At 42.9% G+C, this 6,371-nt stretch overlaps 1 long non-coding RNA gene across 1 annotated transcript; it reads left to right on the top strand.

Moving 5' to 3' along the window:
- The first annotated feature begins 4,856 nt into the window (after window positions 1-4,856).
- LOC119857993 lies at window positions 4,857-6,112 on the top strand. The gene is made up of 2 exons (XR_005293753.2): window positions 4,857-5,168; window positions 5,810-6,112. It is a non-coding gene; the product is annotated as an uncharacterized LOC119857993 (long non-coding RNA).
- Window positions 6,113-6,371: the final 259 nt, after the last annotated feature.

Genomic DNA, 6,371 nt, shown 5'->3' with positions numbered 1-6,371 from the left:
ACTTTTAAAAGTTGCTTCTTTGCTTACATTTTTGACTCACAGGTGTTTGCTGACACAATGGATGAAATCCTGGCCCAATTAAAGTCAATGGGAGATTTGTCACTGATTTCACTGGAGCCAAGATTTCACCCAACATGTTCTCTGAATAAGTGATTATTGGGTAGAAATCAAGGCTCTCTTCCATGCAGGCATGCTGGGCTGGGCTGGGGGGAGACCTGGGTGCTGCAGGAATCTGCTCTGGCCCCAGTGCCCCCACACAGGAGTCAGCAGGTATGCAACTGCCACTGTTAGCACACCCTGAGTTCAGACTCCATGTCTACTGTGCAATGGGGAGGTGGGGCTGCAGCAGGTATAGACATACCCCAGTTAGCTTTGTTCTAGCAGGAAGTAACAATAGTGAGTAACAATACCAAGAAACTAGCAAGTAACAATAGCCATGAAGCCACCTCAGCATGGCTGGCGACACAACCTAGCCCCATCCACCCAGGACCCTGGATATATATTACTCTGAGCTAGCGTTGACCTACCTAAATCAAAGCTAGCTCAGATATCTCTATGTGCTGCAGTTACACCTCCCAACTGCAATGTAGACATACCCTAAGGGTGTAGCTTAGGCTCTTTCAGACTCCTGCTATTGGATGCAGCCCTAGGTGGGGAGAAAACCCTTTTCCATCCCTGGCTGGCCAGAGAACTGCATCCCATCCTGTCATACTCAGACCTGGCCATAGGATCCACATATCTGTGACTTCCATGCTCAGTTATTGGAACTCCTCTCAAAGAATGAAACCTCACAATCTAAGTTGGTACAAAGCATAGCATTCTCTCTGCTTAGCAACACAGACTTCCATGAACACATGCTAGTGCCCCTCTATCTGCAGTGGCTTACCATTCAATTCCGAATCTAGTTCAAGGTCTTTGTTCTATGATTCAAAGCCCTCCATGGAACTGTCCATAGCTTCCTCCTCTGCAGCCATGACCTTTCACAACAGCTGTATTCCACTGTAACAATGAAACTGTTGACCAGCAGGGGAGTCTCATAAGTGCAGGAGACAAAACTTTCATGTGGTCCAGAGCAAGACTATGGAACTTGCTCTCTACCCCCTCCCCCTGGAGATCAAAAGAACCATGAAACTCATCCCTTTGAATTAGCTTCCCCTCCATTTTTTACAGAATTGAATAATCAACCAACAAAAAACAAACCTAATTTCCCACCCTAGAATCAAAGTGAGCAATCTACTCCTTCCTGCAGGGGAAGGGGGAGAAAGTTACAAACACCCCCCACCCCATATCAGTCTGAGAGGCACTTAGATACTGCAGTGATGGGCATGATAGAAGAACCTAGAGAGAGATTGATCAGACTAGCTAGGTAGCTCAGGTAGTGCCATCTGCAATAGTGTGGATGGCTGAGAGGCACTCCTCAAAAGAGGAAAAAGAAAAGGAGTACTTGTGGCACCTTAGAGACTAACAAATTTATTAGAGCATAAGCTTTCGTCAGCTACAGCTCACTTCATCGGATGCATTCGGTGGAAAATACAGAGGGGAGATTTATATACACACACAGAGAACATGAAACAATGGGTTTTATCATACACACTGTAAGGAGAGGTTTCATAGTAGCAGCCGTGTTAGTCTGTATTCGCAAAAAGAAAAGGAGTACTTGTGGCACCTTAGAGATTAACAAATTTATTAGAGCATAAGCTTTCGTGAGCTACAGCTCACTTCATCGGATGCATCGTGAGCTGTAGCTCACGAAAGCTTATGCTCTAATAAATTTGTTAGTCTCTAAGGTGCCACAAGTACTCCTTTTCTTTTTACTGTAAGGAGAGTGATCACTTAAGATGAGCTATTACCAACAGGAGGGGGGGGAAGGGGAGGGGGGAAAACCTTTTATGGTGGTAATCAATGGCCGTTTCCAGCAGTTAACAAGAACATCTGAGGAACAGTGTGTGTGTGTGTGTGGGGGGGGGAGCAATAACATGGAAATAATTTTACTTTGTGTAATGACCCATCCACTCCCAGTCTCTCTTCAAGCCTAAGTTAATTGTATCCAGTTTGCAAATTAATTCCAATTCAGCAGTCTCTAATGGAGTCTGTTTTTGAAGTTTTTTTGTTGAAGGATAGCCACTCTCAGGTCTGTAATCAAGTGACCGGAGAGATTGAAGTGTTCTCCAATTGGCTTTTGAATGTTATAATTCTTGATGTCTGATTTGTGTCCATTTATTCTTTTACGTAGAGACTGTCCAGTTTGACCAATGTACATGGCAGAGGGGCATTGCTGGCACATGATGGCATATATCACATTGGTAGATGCGCAGGTGAACGAGCCTCTGATAGTGTGGCTGATGTGATTAGGCCCTATGATGGTGTCCACTGAATAGATATGTGGACAGAGTTGGCAACGGGCTTTGTTGCAAGGATAGGTTCCTGGGTTAGTGGTTGTGTGGTGTGTGGTTGCTGGTGAGTATTTGCTTCAAGTTTGGGGGCTGTCTGTAAGCAAGGACTGGCCAGTCTCCCAAGATCTGCGAGAGTGATGGGTCGTCTTCAGGATAGGTTGTAGATCCTTGATGATGCGTTGGAGAGGTTTTAGTTGGGGGCTGAAGGTGATGGCTAGTGGTGTTCTGTTATTTTCTTTGTTGGGCCTGTCCTGTAGTAGGTGACTCAAAAGAGGAGTGACTGAGAAGTGGGGCCAGAGCCATCCACCCTTTGCACCTGCGCAGACAATGCACTGGGCGGGGATGGGTTTATATGGGCAGTAAATGTGGCTCCTGAGGCATTCAGTTGACCTCTGTCAAGTGCAGTCAGAATGTCTAGAGGTACCTCCACTGAGACCAAGTCCCATAGCTCATCTCTGCACTTGAAGGCACAATTTAGTCCAACATTTTTAGTCTTGCGCCATGTTGCCATTGTAAATGCAATCTATGTTGTCTGTCTTTGTAAACCCTTTCCAGAACCCTTTTAAAAACAAGAGGAGGTGCATGAACCTCTCAGGATTCATGGAATTATACCCTACAGCTCTACTAATTGCGAGTTAATCACGCTGACTTTACTCAGGCAAAACTCCCCTAACACTGACTTTAATAGGAGTGCAGCAGATTACAGGATCAGGCCCTGAGTGTCTTGGAAGATATGAATAATAATCAGTATATGCAGAAATTCTGCAGTTTGCAACTCAAAAGAACACTTTAAATCTGCTTAGCAATTTGTAACGCCCACAGTAGCACACTGTGTAACGCTGCAGTACAAGACAAATCCACTTAGACATATTCTGAAACCATATTTAATGGGTATCACAAACTCACAATCAGAAAAAGGAGGAAGAGGGGGGAAAACCCACCAATATGCAGGTTGATCTGAGAAAGAAGAATGGGTGTCCTCTCCCCAAAGATGCTGTTTTATCCTCTTAATATTTTCTGAACTCTCAGTAATTACCATCCAGATGGGCCTGATTGCTCTGTTGTCTCCACTGACAGTTGTTTCCTCTCAAATGTAAATGTTTTTCAGAACTGACAAATTTTTCAACACAAGCATTAGTGCCCGGGAAAACCAACCCACCTTTCACAAAAATGATATTTGGTGTATGACGTTATTTTTCTAAAGTGAAAATCAACACATTTTGATGGGCTGATGTCTTTTTGTCCTGTCAGGCTTTTAGCTTTATATTAGCCACATGCTGTTTAATCTGAATGGATTCATGCTGCTGGCCACTTTGATCAGTTAGCTAACATTGTATATGGTCCCTACCTAAAAATTTTCTCAGTCATACCGTTTCTGCCATTGATGGATGATATAAAATTCACTTTAAGGGCCTTTTGCGCTTGTATTTAAATCCATATCTTTTTACTGACTCTTGATCTAGAGAGCAGAACTGTTCCAACTGCTGTATGCTGCTATTTTACTGGTTGGCTGTTGAGCACTAATAATGGATTTTGTGCTGTTCAAGACCGAAAGATAAAACTGTAGGCAAGATCCTCAGCTGGTATATTGAATTGAACCCTTTTGATTTGCACCAGCTGAGGATCTGGTTCAAACTATGCTGCAGAGCATACAATCTCAAAGACAAATCTAAAGGCAGGGTGCACTGGGGATTCCAGAGGAGGGAATAACTGAATTTTATTGGTAACTTATGTCCTGCACTATATAGGCATTGCAGAAGGGATGGGTTTTGAATGAAGGGGGAGGATATTGGCTTTGCAAACTAGGACTGGGAGGTCATTCCAGGCAAAGGGGTCAACACTGGGAAAGGAGATGAATTGACTGAAAATAAGAAAAGTTGACAATTTGTAATGCCCAACCTGTCGAGCAATAAAAGATGGGCATCACGTAGCGATGTGACAAACCAACAAGGCAAAGGCCATTAGGGCCAAATCAGGCAACTGAGCGTTCACTCCCTAGTGTTCTAGATTGTGTTCTAGGGACCTTCCTCGGCCTGAGGGAAAGGAATCTTTGCCCCCAGCCTGCAAAGAGGGAATAGCACTGATAGAACAACCTCTGGGCTCCAGTAACCCTTGCAGCTGGCACATTTCACCTCCACTGTGGAGAATGATCAGTGGATCTGAACACTTACAGATCTACTTGCACCTTTCCCCAACCCCTTGTTCCTTTCCCCAAACTTCCCTGCATGCTGGGGTGCAACAAGCCCTGACAGACAGCAGTTTATTATTAGACTGATACAAGTTGATCTCTGAAGTACTTGTGAAGAGGCCAGAGAAGTGTCTGAACTGTAATCAACCATGGCAACTGGCAGTTTACCAAATTATTTCTTCAATCCTGGCTCATCCAAAATGATTCCAGTTCTGAAGAAGTGAGATGAATAGAGCAAGCTGCTGAATATAGCTTCTTACTAAGAATATGAAAAGACCCAGGACATCCTGTAAATAGACATATGGTTTGAAGTACTGGAAGAGGGAGGACTACAAGCTACCTTGAAACATCTACATGAAGAGTACAATGGCATTTAAGCCTGACAAGGTTAATGAGGAAAACCAGTTGATTGGGGAGTTAGATAAAAGTGTCAGTATCTCAGTGTAATTTTTTTCTCATTCCTAGAGAAGATTTTCAGAAACTTTGAATGAGAAGAAAGGATATCAAGATAGAGACTATTGCTGAACCCCTTAGAGATTTTCAAACAATGGTCAGAGGAGAACTCTGAGAAGGAGTTTACCCTTAGGGTGAGTACACAGAAGACCAAGATTGTGTGTAGTACAAACATGGAAAGAAAAAAAAAATTCACAGCTGATGGTGTGGGGGAAGGGATAGGAATTAAAAGATGGATGTCTGCCTAGATCAGGGAATCTGTTATATCGGACCATAAGAACTAGATGAATATGAACTAATACTGGATAGAGAATGCTTAGAAGACTTGACAAACATACAAAGAATAGGTTTCTTACTGATTTTTATGGCAAATAGTGTTGGTCCCAATTAGGCTCTCTCCATTAGGAGAGAATCCCGTAAAATGAATTTTTTAAAGTTTTGGCTACAGTGCTGGAAATCCAAACACAACAATATTTGTGCTAAAACATGGGAATTGGAAAGCAACGCTGCCTATAAACAGAAAAGTAAAATTGACTTCTCTACTTTCACTGTCCAAGGGGAAAGAACTATAAAAACTAAACCGGATACAGGATGAAACAGGATATGTGGTTACAAGTAAATGAAATGTTTATAATTTTCAGGGGATTATACATAGTTAGTCAAATTGGAATCTGATCAGAACTCCTGGATCAATACACTTACCCAGGTGGAAAGTGTCATGGTATCATTAACAATCACTAGTGGGCAGTTTCTCAGTCTTACATCTCACCCACAGGTGATCCCTCCAGCCTTTAACACATTGATTCTGTGCTGATTGGGAGGAAGAAATGCCACCAGATTAGTCACAAGCAACATTTTCTGCAGCAGATTCAGGTTTTCCTTGAAGGACTCCCATCCATGCACAGACCAAGTCTCATCCTGCTCATCTTAGGAGAGCTGACAAGATCACAGCCCATAGCCACAGTCAATTCAAATTGGCCTGGTGTAAGAATAAACACTGACTCATTAACCTTTGCAACCCAGAGCCATGTCAGGTATCTGGAGCCTGGAAATAAAGATTAATACCCCCATCCCATGACATGGGCTAATATCTAGTGATTCCGATGGTTATATTTGTTTCTTCAAGTGGTTAGTCTGGTCCTGTGTTTGCAGTCCTGATTGTCTGCAAGATGATATACCTTACAACTATCATTGATCGAGGACTGAATAGGCAAGCATATATATTAATTATGTATTGTGGTAACACCTATATATACTAATTATTACGTATTGTGGGTAACACCTAGAGTCCCTGATCAAGAATTGGGCCCCCAGGATGTTGGACACTGTGTGCACAT

Source organism: Dermochelys coriacea, chromosome 6 (genome assembly GCF_009764565.3).
Source record: "Dermochelys coriacea isolate rDerCor1 chromosome 6, rDerCor1.pri.v4, whole genome shotgun sequence".
Taxonomy (NCBI): Eukaryota; Metazoa; Chordata; order Testudines; family Dermochelyidae; genus Dermochelys; species Dermochelys coriacea.
The sequence above is the reverse complement of the archived record's forward strand: the minus strand, read 5'-3'. Positions and strand labels throughout refer to the sequence as shown.